This window comes from Paroedura picta, chromosome 6, assembly GCF_049243985.1.
Source record: "Paroedura picta isolate Pp20150507F chromosome 6, Ppicta_v3.0, whole genome shotgun sequence".
Taxonomy (NCBI): domain Eukaryota; kingdom Metazoa; phylum Chordata; class Lepidosauria; order Squamata; family Gekkonidae; genus Paroedura; species Paroedura picta.
In genome coordinates, this window is record NC_135374.1 from 116,930,463 (window position 1) to 116,945,413 (window position 14,951).

The window sequence follows — 14,951 nt, forward strand, 5'->3', positions numbered from 1 at the left end:
TGGAAGTGCCAGAAACAGACCATCTCTGAAGCTGGTGATTGCATTCTCAGAGCTGAATACCAAAAGCCGGGATACTATTGTGTTGTATTTTCCTTGGAATTCTTTACTGACAAAGACTATCCGGGAGGTCTAGGACAAAAATTTAGACTGGAGCCAATAATTTAACAAAGCACTTCTCTTCTCATTCCAGCATGTCTACTCAGCCTTCCCAGTGGTATTTAGGCAATTTTAGACTCTGAATTCAGCAATCTTATCTCTCCCTGTTTCCCCCCACACAGTTCTATATGCTAATTTGTATTGCTTCATCTACATCAAGTTCAAAGCACGTGATCAACTAGAAAATGCCGGTTCCATTCTCAACATGCACATTCAACATTAAATCTTATAAAGCGAAACACAGCTTACTTTCAGGTTGCATTTTTTAACGGTAAAATCCTGGAATAAAATACACCTCCGGTTAAACTTCAACGGTCCACACATGAGAAACTGACCTATACTTCTTCAAGTCACCAGCTCAAGTTACAACACTTCAGTGACAACAAATAAATGGAAAGTAGGAAACTTAGGTTCAAATTATTTGTCAAGACCCAAGAAACACAGTCCACAGTTCCCTTTAGAACCAGCAAGCAGGAGTTCCAGGCCAAAACTGCAGTTAGTCTTTATTTAAAGGAAAGTAGGAAGCATCAAATGGAAGTCATACACGGGCAAAATAATTGTCAAAGACACCTTTATCCCAAAAGGCCAAGGCAGATATACCCTCGGACCCACGCCCCACAAATCATCATATTCAAGTAGGAAATATCTGTTCTCACAACTGATTCATTTGATCTGGGAGAGTGTGAAAAGCAGAGACAGTTTTTCTAAGTTGCAAATAGGTGCAAGAACAGCTTCACAACATGTTTAATTTCTTGCTGAGAACAATCATTAAGGCAGGGGTAGTCAAACTGCAGCCCTCCAGATGTCCATGGACTACAATGCCCATGAGCCCCTGCCATGGACATCTGGAGGGCCGCAGTTTGACTACCCCAGCATTACACCAAACTTCCTTGCAGGTGGAAATTCCGAGAGCCATTCCTTGTAGATTGCATGTGTTAAATGACAGATTTGTCCAGAATAGCATAACAGAAAAACGAATGAGTACATTAAACTCTAGTCCTTTTTAGACAGCAGAAAGTAACCTAAAAAAATAGCATCTCATTCAGAATCACAAAATCATAGAGTTGGAAGGGGCCGCACAGGCCATCTAGTCCAACCCCCTGCTCAACGCAGGATAAGCCCAAAGCAACCTAAAGCATCCAAGAAAAGTATGGATCCAACCTTTGCTTGGAGACTGCCAGTGAATGCGATTCCTAGGATTACATTTTGTAGCCTAGATTGCAGAGGCCCATCGACTTCAGAACACGATAAAAACTTGCCACACTTACCAATCCAATTCGGAGAGGAAGGAATAAAATTCCCTCTAAATGGAAAGAAATAAAACCCGGCAACTTAACTCGTACATGGGCCATTTACCTCTACTCTGGAGCCACAAATCTCAGTCACTTTCACTACATCAGCGGAAACCGGCTATACTGTGAACGTTCCCAGTTGGTATGACGGAGCACATGCTTAAGGTTAAACACACGAGTAGTCATAAAAAAAATAATAAAAGATTGTGATGAATTCTTTTTTTGGCTGAAAGCTGGAGCAATTCCCTCACTCATCACAGTCTTGTTAGTTTAAGCAGCACATCCGGATTGACAAAGACCGTGTTCTCCCCCACCCACCCCGAGAAAAGCTAAAATACTTTCACAAGGCAGCTTCAAAATGTCAATACTATTCAGACACAGAGAGAGAGAGAGAGAGTTCATTCATCCCAAGCTAAACATAAAACAACTCTGGAAACAGCAAACTCAGAGAAAAATGGCAAATAGGACAATTTTGTAAAAAAAAATATATAAACTGCTGTGAGAGATGAAGAGGCGTCTATTTTCACCTTTCCTCAAATTCTGCATTGTGATGACAAAAAAACAAACACTACTTATATTCTTGAACAAGGAAATTGGAACCATTTCCTGTGCTTGTTTCCTCATTAATTAATTAATTAAGTTCAGAAGATGAAAAGAAGGTTCCTTATTTATTTGAACATGGTATCACCTGATGAGGCCACAGAAGGAATGGGGGAGTTAAAGTAAAACAGATAATCTACAGAAAATAATTTAATGCCCCCTTTTTGCCCAGTATGACCCTCAAGAAGGACGGCCAGCATTGATTCTGGGGGCTAGCCATATTGTTCTGAAGAAGTAGGACAAACTTTGAATCCAATGGCACCTTTACGACCATCAAGCTTTTATTCAAGTTATGAGCTTTTGTGTGCAGGCACACTTCTTCTGACAATATCATGGAAATCACATATAAGCAGAGAGTAAATTAGTAGTAAATTAATAAACAGCATCATGAAAATTTCCAGCAAACATGCAGCATAATGAAGATGTTTAGAATAACAAGCTGCGTTTATAAGGTTATTACGTTATCAGTCCTTTGGGCTCAACTCCAGTTCTAAAAACATAGTATAGGGCAGTGGTCCCCAACCCCCGGTCTGAGAACTGGTACCAGTCGGTGGATCAGTCGGTAACGGACCGCATCTCCTCCTCATCCTTCTCCCCAGCTGCTGCCTCAGGGGCTGCCCTGCCATTCTGCCGCTGGCTCACCTTTGGTGCTCTCCAGCAGCCACCATGGTTGGGGCTCCCCCTTGGTGTGGCACTGCGCAGCTGCTGCTGGCAGCGCCCTCCAGCAGGCAGAGGAAAGTCAGGGGCGCCGGCAAGAAAGCAAGTGGAGCAGGGGCTCAGGCGACGACAGTGATGTCCCTCAGCAAAAGACTACCCCCCCCCCCCAGGCCTCAGTAAAATTGTCAAGCTTTAACCGGTCCCTGGTGATAAAAAGGTTGGGGACCACTGGTATAGGGGATAAAAATGTCAAGATTCATGATTAATGCATTCCCAGTTGTGGAACTGTTGAGTAGGAACTTCATTTTGAATGTGAGTAAAACCCAGAAACAGGATTCTTGCACATCAAACAGGTTGAATTTCTCATGCACCAGGAAGTTTATTGCCTTCAGTCTCCATATTCTCCGGAACACAACAGTGTAGTCAAGGGACATAAAGTGCTCCAGCTAGGAGGTGATCAGAAGCAGTGGGTGTGCGTTACAGTGAATTAGATCTAAGGTAGACATTGAACGAAGGGCATTCTCAAGAAGATCCTGCACTCTCCAGTCTCTCCCATAATGCAAGAAAGGAGCACCAGTTTTGTAAAATGTTGGTGTTCTAGCCTTGCATGATTGGAGAGGGTAGTTCCTGCAAATCTCCCATTTGGCACCATCCCCATTTTTGTGTGAATAGGGCAACACATGTATTTGCCAACTACCAGTATGTACAAAACCTGTAATGTCAAGTAATCTGAGTTTCCAGTTGTTCAAACCCAAAGGTGGAAAATATGTTCATTGCCCAGCTCAGGGGTAGTCAAACTGCGGCCCTCCAGATGTCCATGGACTACAATTCCCAGGAGCCCCTGCCAGCATTTGCTGGCAGGGGCTCCTGGGAATTGTAGTCCATGGACATCTGGAGGGCCCCAGTTTGACTACCCCTGGCCCAGCTTATCCAAAAGGGCAGCTGTGCATATCAAGAGGCTCACGTATAGTGTGCTTTCCCTTTATATGCAGTCGGACTGCAGTGACTGAAAAGAGCTGAAAAGCATGAGACAGACTCCAACTATCACCAGAGGTAAACACAAGGTAGACTTTCATACCTGGGCACTCTCTGGGTTAGATCCAGCCAGCTTTTTAACTGGTAAAAATGGGTGGACAGGGTTCCTTTGCACGCACAAAAAGATTTTCCCAGGGATCATGGTTTAATGTCATGTGAGTTGGGAGTTGTACAAAGAAGAAGAATTAGGCAAAATTGAGCAAGAAAAACCCGGCTGAATCTCCCAGCATTTTTTTCTTAGTAAAAGGGTGGGGCTTTGCTCAGAAGGGCTTCTGATTGGCCACGGGAGATCTGATTGGTTATGTAGCTTTTTAAGAACATTGCTTTATTAGCATTTACCCACAGAGCACAAGGATTTTCCACACGTAACTGAGGGTAAGTTGCATTTCTGTAAGAAAATATTCTTAAACAATATGCACATTTTAAAAGCATCTTGTTAAACAAAGCTTCTGCCTTATATGTGTCAAAGTGTTAAACATAAACTCCCTGCCCTTTTGCAGTCGCTTCCGCCTCCCGTGGCAGCCATTTTGTGGCTCTGTCTACCATCTTGCATCAGAATTCCAAAGGGGCTTGCTAGCTGAAAAAGACTATGATCTTTGGAAAAGATGCACAAATTGGGACATGCCAGCAAAGAATATACACTACAACAGAGAAGAAGCGGGGAGGTACCTAAATTGTTAATGAAATGAAAGAACGGGGGGAGAATATATGTTTAATTGTGGCCTAATTGGTTTATTACAATTAATTGTGCTAATACTACTGACCTAATTTTGGCTTTTTAAGGTAAATTAGCCCCAATTATTGCTTACAATTATAAAGTTTTACTGTGCAAGAGAGAAAGTTTTTAAAAAAAGAAAAGAAAGTAAATAAGAATTACTGGATAGTTCTTGAAAGCAGAACTGAGTCTCTGCACAGTAGAATTCTCTAGTTTGGCTGCTTGATGCATAATTGCACAAGATTCTTACTCAGGAAAGAAATGGTCGTGGAAAATGCAATCAAGTCACAGCTGGTGACTTCATAGGGTTTTCTAAGCAAGAGTCATTCAGAGGTGCTTTGCCATTGCCTGTCGCTGCACAGCAACACTGGTAATCCTCAATCTCTCATCCAAATGCCAACCAGGGTTGACTCAACCTGGTTGACTCTGCTTAGCTTCCAAGGTCTGGCAAGTTCAGGGCATCCAGGTAAGAGCAGTAAATGAACAGCACTTCTTTATTGTGAGAAAACTCCATTCTAGATAGAAAAGGTAGATGAAAAGCTACTTATTGAAGGTGGAGAGAGGTTGTAGAAAGAATGTCCAGCCCTCATGGTGGCAAGAAGGAGAAAGCGGAGGAGAAGCAGAAGTTACAGCCGGAGGAGAAGGAGGAGGCGAAGAAGAACTAGAGAGGGAGGCAGAGGGAGAGAGAGAAAGTGACAGGAAGGAAAGAACCCCTGAGAACAGTACTCTGAGGAACAATGGGGCAGGTGAAAGAGTGGACAAAAGGAAAGTCAGAGAGCACCCCATCTCTGTGTAGAGTGCCAAGTCAAGTTCCAACTAACTTATGGTGATCCCCAGCAAGGGGTTTTCAAGGCAACTGAAGACCACTGCCTTCTCTGCACAATCTTCCTTGATGGTTCCCCCTCCAAGTATTGATCCTGCTTTACTGTCTACTGGCCTCCCCTGAGAGGCCAAAGTCTGTGCATAAATACTTGGATCTGGGGCCCAATTCTAATGGCACCCAAAGAGGGTGTCACCAAGAGGCCTCCATTATTTCTTATGACAAGAAAAAATAGATTCTGGTCTGTTCCTAAATTCTCATCATAGGAAACTATGGATGTCTGATGGAGTACCTTCTTTGGGTGAACTGGATCCCATGGTCCAATCTTTTTGCAGCTCAGGGGTTCTCTTGAGGAGGGGCTCCTGTATCCACGTTGGAAGTTTGGTGCCTCTACCTTAACCCCCCACCCCACCCTAGATCCCAGAAAAGATTTAAAAGGAGAACTCCCCCCTTTCTTTTTAAAGTTTAAATGGTCACTTGTCCAAATCAACAAATTGCACTGAATTGCGATTCAGCGATTAAAAAAAGGTCCAGACATTTAAACTTATTGGGGAATGGCGATTAGGACTGGATTGGACCAATTCATGCTTGAGCCAAGGCTGATTCACATACTGAGCCAAATCAAATTGCACATCCCTACTTAACCCCTAAGAGCCTCTTGTGGCGCAGAGTGGTAAGGCAGCAGACATGCAGTCTGAAAGCTCTGCCCGTGAGGCTGGGAGTTCAATCCCAAGGTTGACTCAGCCTTCCATCCTTCCGAGGTAAAATGAATACCCAGCTTGCTGGGGGGTGAACGGTAATGACTGGGGAAGGCACTGGCAAACTGCCCTGAATTGAGTCTGCCATGAAAACGCTAGAGGGCGTCACCCCAAGGGTCAGGCATGACCCAGTGCTTGCACAGGGGATACCTTTACCTTTACCTTTACTTAACCCCTACTTCAAAGGACTGCAAAAAGAACCTAACCTTAGTACAGAGACACCCAGGAAGCAGAGAAAGATCAACTTTGTAAACTCCTGTGAGTTATTGCTCGGGTTCCAACCCAGTAGGCTCTTTAAGGTTATATTGCTATCATGCCCAAGGCAAGATTTGAACCCCATGCTTCCCAGATCATTTTCTGAACCACTGAAGCATACTGTTTATCAAAACTTAGTCCAGACTTCAGGAATGCTTCTGAGGAGTTGTGAAGCCTGTAGCAATCCTGGCAATAGCATCGTCACATTAGACCATTCCTTGCAAAGTACAGACATGCTCTGGTTATCAGGGTGAAAAAAGTGCCATCGAGAGTCTTATGCCTCTCTCTACTTCCTGCCCTTGAAAACCACTTCTTCCCCGTTGAAAATAATTGTTAGCTCTTCCCCTTGATGCCCTAATCGTTTCTATTAAGGGATGGCAAATATTGTTCTCATTACACCATTTTAATTAATTCCACTTTTACCATGCCCTGTAGCAGTCAAAAGTTATTCCTAATAATTAGGAGGCCAATTAATTGATGCTCTAAGAAATTAAAATAATTTTGCAAGGCTATTGCAATGGAAAAAAATTCAATCCTCGGTAGACTTAAACCTAAACTCATATTATAGATGTGAATTCATTTAAAAGAAAAGAAAAATCTTGCATTTTAAAAGTTATTTGTTTTATATGCTCTTCTGTGCTATGAAGACTCTTAACTTTCATAATATGCAATTGGGGGTGGGGAGCATAAGAAATTTCTGTTGAAAAGCATATTATGTGACTATGGATGGGATCCAGATTTATAATTAAAGGTGGAATCCAGACAGGTTTTTCAGACTATATCACCAAATTTACCTCCTTACTATACAGGCTAACCTACATGGATTTTTTTCATATGAGTCTCCATCTTCCCCAAAAGTATACATAGGATGCCTGATTCCTTTCCCATTTTCAGAAAAGCTAGTTGAATTTAGCCCAATATATTACTTCCTCTTCTTTTGAAAAGAACTCCTGAGAATTCCCAAATATTTCCAAATCATGTTACCATAATTTGATGTTATCCTGCCACTAGTTACCCATTCAGCTCCCAAGGGAGCTATATTTAATTAGTCACAAGAATTCAGCTAAAGCTCATTAGAGAGTGCAGTGCTAACACATTCCAAATTGTGTTTAATGAATTATACGGCATGTGGAGGAATGGGTCTGCAGGCCCTATTCCACCCTGAATGTCAAGGTTTTCCCACCACCAGAGGGGTTTCTCTTTTTCACTCAGGTAATCTGCTTTTTTATGGAATTGCTCACTGGGAGAGAGAGATAAGACTCATTGCTTCCCTTCCATTTTCTGAGGCCTTGATGCTCTGTCTCCTACTGTCCTGTGCCTGGTCGCCATGAGGACAGTTTACTGACTTGTGTGCCTCAGAAGAAATAGCCATTGCCAACTACTGGCCTTCCCCCTGGCACTGTTTTAGGTCTATGTGGTACAGGGAACCACTGCCAGCAACTAAAGAAATAAAATATCAATTAAAAAGAGATTGTTCGCAAGCATATTTCAGCACAACATCCGAATGAGCAAAGGATACAAAAGAAATGGGCAAAATACAATTCCTCTGTCCCTCTCTCTATACATGCCACACCAAATCTTACAAGACAGGCTACTTAATTTAGGAAATTGCAGATCTTTACAGAGATTCCATTATCTTGGAGTTTTCTTAAGCATTCCCAGCCCACATATGGCTAATGGCCACATTCTCCAGACCTCAGTTAAGGGTTCTGTCTGATTTGATGGACTCCTTCCTACTTGCTTCCCTGAGTTTTATCACTTATCTATTCCTCACTCACTGACCAGGTCAGAGAAGCTATTCTTGAAAATACTTCCTGGAGATTTTCTAGTGGACATATTTTATCTGGATTTCAATAAAGATTTGATAAGGTTCAACATGATATTTGTGTTGACAAGTTGGTAAAATGAGGAATGGATCCTAATTATACCTAAAGGGTGATTGTTAATGGTTTAGTATCCTATTGGAGAAGAGTGACAAGTGGAGTGCCCCAGGGATTTGTCCTGGGGCCTGTGTTGTTCAGCATATTTATAAATGATACAAAGGATTAGAGGGGGTACTTATTAAATTTGCAGACAATACTAACCTGGGAAGGATAGCAAACACAACAGAAATAATCAGAATACAGGATGAGTTTGATAGGCTCGAGAACTGGTCTAAACTGAATAAAATGGGGGAGTCGACTGAAGATGGCGCCATAAAAAGCTGGACTTCTGTTCAGCTCTTCAGCCATGCCAAGGGTCAGGAGCTTCTGCACCTGGCTGACCTGAGCAGATACGCAAATCTGCTCGCCGGTCGCCCCAGGAACCGGGAACGGCATCCTGAGGGTCCTACAGATCCGTGGGGAGGTAGGGGGACCGAACTCCCCGGATTAATAGTGGCGTGTGCTCAAGGTCACGATGGCGTCCTTGTCGCAAACAACTTTACAAGCTTGAAACGACCAGCTGACCCTACATTCTTCCCAGACTATCTTTTACCAGATTGACAGAAGCGCTGACAGAAGCTGGAGTCTGCAACAGTAAGAATTGAAAGCTTTCTGGCTCTTCCCTTTCTTTTTCCACAAGCTCTTCCTTCCCCCCTCCTCAACCAATTTACAAGTGAATTCCCTCTTTCGCCGAGTGAGAGACTCCCAGCTAATTATACACACTAACCAAACAAAGAGAGAACTTTGAAGTTTTGTTGGAAAAAGTTCAGTGGGGGTAACTGACTTGATACGGAGATCGACAAACTGATAATTTGGGATCGCCCGTGCTCCCGCGAGACCGTACGAGACTTTCTGTTTCTAATTTGTGACTGCCTGGAACTATGGAGAAATTAACTAAGGCACAGCTTTTCCATTTGTTATGCAAAGGGAACTCAAAGATACTGAAAGCAGTCAATAAGCTGGAAAAGGAAATCCGTGGGATTAAGGGGGAGCTTTTGGACGGAGCCGACGGCCCGGAGAGAGCAGCTGATACAGCTTTGCCAATAATAAATCAAACGAAAACTCAATGTTTGGAAGTTAATCAACAGGAGAGGGAGAGAGCCAGAGATGTAAAAACCCAAAGTACCTTTGAAGAACCTGGGAAAACAGATTCAAGGAAGGAAAGCACCGAAAACCTGAAAGTCTATTCAGAGCAGGAAATGATTTGGATCAGCAAAATAAAAAGAGTCTATTCAAAAGCGACAGCAACCAGGAAGCTATCAGGAGATATTCCTGTGCAACCAGAGGAAGAGATCCAGATTGATAAAGTATTCAGACCCTACTCAAAGGCGACTGCAAGCAAGAATCAAGTAAGAGATTTCTCTGACCCTGACAGAAGGACAATCAGAAACACTCTACTATGGAAAAAAACACAATTTCATTTTCTGCGACCACCTGAAGGATGAGTTGAACAATGGAGTATTCTCCTGGCTTCCTGTGGTAAAGACAGCAGCAGTAACTTTTAGGACAGGACCAATATATGAAGGGAACTGACTTTATATCATCTAAGACAATAATAGAATATATCCTTATAATAGATTATACTCTCATATGTATCAACAACTACTTTGCTAAGAAAGATGGTAATAACTCCTAGATCAGGATTAATATGCGATGGGAATTGAATATGTATGTCAATATGTATGCTAAAAGAGGATGACAAACCATACTTCATAGGCATTAACAAGATGGCAGTAGTAACTCTTGGGTCAGGGCCAATTTATGAAGGGGACTGACCTAATATCATTTAAGATAATAACAGAATGTATTCTTATAACAGATCATACTCTCATATGTATTAACAATCACTTGGCTAAGAAAAATGGTAAAAACTTCTAGATTAGGAATAATATGTGATGGGAACTGAATATGTATGTTAAAAGAGATGGCAAACCATATCAGCTGGTCGCTTTTTCTTCTCAATTTCTCTGTAAATGCTTTATATAATAATAAATAACAAAATTATAAAAAAAAATAAACTGAATAAAATGAAATTCAGTAGGGACAAATATAAAGTTCTGCATTTAGGCAGGAAAAAACCATCTACACCAATATAGGATGGCAGAGACTTGTCTTGGCAGTAGTATGTGCGAAGACGATCTAGGGATCTTAGTGGACCATACATTGAACATGAGTCAGCAGTATGACTCAGTGGCTAAAACGGCAAATGGGACTTTGAGCTGTACCAAGCGGAGTATTGTGTCCAGATCACGGGAGGTGATGGTTCCATTTTACTCTGCTCTGGCTCGGCCTCACTTGGAGTATTGTGTTCAGTTTTGGGAACCTCAGTTGAAGAGGGATGTAGACAAACTGGAGCATGTCCAGAGGAGGGCAACAAACCTGGTGGGGGGTTTGGAGACCAAGACATAAGAGGAAAGGTTGGGGGAGCTTGGTCTGTTTAGCCTGGAGAGGAGATGACTGAGGGGGGATCTGATAACCACCTGATAACCAAGTATTTAAAAGGCAGCCATACAGAGGATGAAGCAGAGTTGTTCTCTCCTGTTCCGGATTAACAGAACAGAACCAATGGGATGAAATTAATTCCAAAGAAATTTCATCTAAACATCCGGAAGAAGTTCCTGACAGTTAGAGCGGTTCCTCAGTGGGACAGGCTTCCTCAGGCGGTGATAGATTTTCCATTTTTGGAAATTTTTAAACAGAGGCTGGATAGCCATCTGACGGAGAGGCTGTGAAGGCAAAGGGGTGGCAGGTTACAGTGGATGAGCGATTGGGATGTGAGTGTCCTGCATAGTGCAGGGGGTTGGACTGGTTGACCCAGGATGGTCCCTTCAAACTCTGTTTTTCTATGATTCTAGTCTGATGTCCTCTAAATTTGTATTTGCAGAAGAGGGAGCTTGACCCACCCATTATCCCTCCTGCTAGATTTATTAGCATCTGAATGAAGGTGGGCTAAGCTAGGTCTAGAAAGTGACTGAACTTCCTCTCTTTCAGCCTATTTTCTGCCTGGAGGGCAGAAATTTAAAACTCATAGTGAAAGTTCTGCTCCTTTCAAATTTCCAAAGAAAAAAATCATTTCTTCTCACAGGATAGCACTGAAGAGCCCATGTGGCCCACTGATCACTGGAAATGATAAATGAGAAATATACACATTATGCCAAACTGCGGGCAGTTCCTTGAATGCACCACACTTTTTGTTGAGATTTTCAAAATAGGAGTCATCATCTTTTCTAAGCTATTTTTTCCCATTCCAAGTTGAAATAGTTCCATAAATGCCATGCACCTAGTGGAATAACTACACTAAAAATAGTAATATAGTTTCCAGCATTTGAGATTAAGATTTCAGATTTCACCCCCACCCCCATAAAAATAAAGATATATGTTAACATTACTGTATTACAATAATTCACTTGTGGGGAGAGAGGAATCCAGAAAATACTTACAGAGAGATGGAAAGCTAGAGCATTATACTGCTGGGATAATTTTCAATATGATCACGTTGATTTTTTTTTAATTTGGGTTATTTTAAAAAGAAGAATAGTGTCCCTGTCCCTCACAACTAACATTTTCTTGAAATCAGCTGTGAATTGGCTATAATAATGTTGGCCTTCCCCCACATGGACAAAAAAAACAGAGATAAAACGACAAGCATATCAATAGAAATTGTCATGGATTGCACATGAAGAAATGGGTCAGAATTATACTCTAAAAGTCAGAATTTAAGATTATGATGGATGTTAATGAGCTCAGATGGGTCACAAAAGACTCACAAAAATATTTTTCTCTCTTCCCCCTCCTTAAAGACAGGGACATCTGTGAGCTTTTCCGCACATGCAAAATGTAGCTGGACAGCCTCCAAATGTTGGTGACATATTCAGGCTCCTCCATATGACATCCAGTGGCTGCCCAATAGGCAGTTCTCAATTTCACCATTTTTAACTCAAAATGTGGAAAATCTAGAAAAGTGGATTTACCACCCTAATACATGTGAGCCATCGGTGAGCAACCAGCAAGCATTCAGAGAAAAGAACGTATGGAGGGGGAAAGGCCTCTGCACCACCCGTGCCATCTTTGCACTGCAAACACTGGCAGGGGCTCATGGGAATTGTAGTCCATGGACATCTGGAGGACCACAGGTTGACTACCACTGCTGTCAACCACTTTCAGCAGCAAGCAAAAGGGGCACAGTGACCAGATTCACACATGTTACATGTTAGTTGTTACATAATGTAACATGAACTGATCTCCCCATGAACTGATCTCAAACTAACCAACTGTGGGACCCTAGTTGACAATGTTGCCACCATTGGTATTGGAATGGTTGTATGGAAGTGTTGTTTGAACTGTTGTTACTGGTTGCTGATACTACTATTGTGCTGTTTGAAGTTGTTGAACTGTGCTCATCCCTATGTTCTATGTAAACCACCCTGGGCCACTATATAAATACAACTAACAAACAAAGTGGAGAATAGTAGACCAAGAAAGAGCAAGACAGTTGGAACATCAAGTTGAGAAAAGGGATGATAAGAAAGAGTAGCAAAGACTTAGCTGTAGCCACCATTGACGTGGCGGAGGAGCGGGTGGCAGAAAGGTACACTAGGGGGAGGTCCTATGGCAGAGGGAAATGCGGGCGCTGTGCAAGAACGTTGCAGCCGCACTGTTGGCACCTGGGCGGGGGCTCGGTGTGCTTTATGACGTACCATGTGAAGGAGCCCTGCCTCTTAGCACCAGGCTTGCAGCCCGAGCAGCTTTCCTCCCACGTACCCTATGTTGTTGGCTGTTAAGCTTATGTCTGTATGGCCACTGGATAATATCTTTATATTGCATTTTGTCACAGCTGGTAGTTTTGGCATGGGATGGAGCCTGTTTGGGAGTAGTTTGGTCTGCGCATCAGACTCCCCAGGTTGGGGACCTCCCTACGAGGTGGCCGGTCTGCACGCAGGGCCCACCCGGCTGGGGAGGCTTGGGGCTCGCAGGGCCAGGTAGCCTGGAGTGGGACATGGAAGGAGGTGGGTGCCTCTCCTTGGCACCCCAGGGCTTACAGTGCCAGGTGGCCTGGGGTGGGGCCAAGGGAAGTGTGCCCTTCCTCTTGGCACCCCAGGTGGACACTTCCCTATGGTGGGAATCCAGCGGCAAGGGGACCCGCGTTCCTGGTGGGGGAACCGGGTGAGCCCCAGGGCGCCGCTGGCTCTTCCCATGGGTGGGTTCCCAGCAGCAAGGAGACATGTGTTCCCAGTGAGGATCTGGATGGGCTCCAGGGTGCTGCTGCGGTCTGGGTTCTTGTGGTCTTCTGACTGCAAGTCAGGCTCCCTCTCCTATGCTGTGCCAACACTCCTGTGGAGTATTAATAAAGCTGTGGCCTTGTTTAAGCCAACGGAAATGTGTGTGTGTCTTCCTGGAGCCCAAATGCCTTCCTGCAAGTCAAAGAGATGGTGGAGAAACATCACAGGCTCTAAGGACAGGAAGATGTACCCAGAAGAGTAGGCAGAGGACATCTAGGAGTGCTGTAGTGACACTATAAATCAAGCGGCATGTTTTATCCGACTTTTGATTAACTTATTTAGAACTGAGGCGTTTTGAAAAAGATGACCTACAAGTGCTGCTGGGCAACCTGAAATGAACTGAGTTTATTGAGTTTTTGAAGATTTCTTTTTAAGTAGAATTTTCAGCCTGTTATCAAAGGCAATTTTCCCCCATAATGAAAGTATTAGGCCATTAGAAGAAAATGAACATGCTAGTTGCATGGTCTTTACTTGCTATTTTGTGATTAGCCACATTCTGACCGGAAAGGGCCATTCCTTCTTTGTTCTCTGAAAAAGGAGGTCCATCTGGTAGCATCAAAAAGGCACACCAAAATGAACCTGGTCCCATTTCAGAGGGGCTTTGGCCCCAGCTTCTCTGAAGAAGTGGTTTTCTGAATGGAAACAGCTGGCATTTCAATAGTTTAGCTCTGAAGTCCTCTCCCCAAAGCCGTTACATCTGAATATTTAAAAAATCATCCCACAGACAAGTATCTCTCATGTACTGTTTATGCACTGGAGGTTTCATGCTGGGCTGCAGGCTAGAGTTTTAGTCATGGCAGGTTGTCTCATCTCTTCCTGCACCCACATGGGGGAGCATTTGGCCCGGTGCACGTCGTCCGCCCCTGATTTGTGCTCCTGCACAGGAGCTGAGGCAGTGAAGTTCCCAGTGCATAAATAGTCAAGGAGAGAAATAAACTTGAACCCTGCTTTGGAAATGCTATTGGAACATAGGGTTGCCATCTCTCATATGTAAGATTCCTGGAGTTTTTGGGAAGGAGAATAGGATTGTTGAATCCAGATGGTAGCTAGAGGTCTCCTGGGATTACAACTGATCTCCCCAGACAACAGAGTTCAGTTCACCTAGAGAAAATGGCTGCTGTAGAAGGTGAACTCAATGGCATTATACCCTATTGACTTGCTTCCCTCCCCCAAACCCCACCCTCCTTAGGCTTCGCCCTCAAAACCTCCTGGTAGTGGAGGCAACCCTAGATGGTAGGCACCACAGTAGGTTACAATGCCATAGCATCTACCTTCTGACGCAGCCATTTTGCCCAGAGAAATGGAGCTCAGTTGCCTCAAGAGCAGTAAAAATGCCAGAAGAGAACCAGGAGCTGAGGGCAGGGGAAAAGTTGAGATCTGACCAGAGGAGGAGGGGGCTGGTAAGATCGCTTTCATATGGGCTCTTACACTTGCTGTGCGAAGCTGCCATTTTATCCTTGAG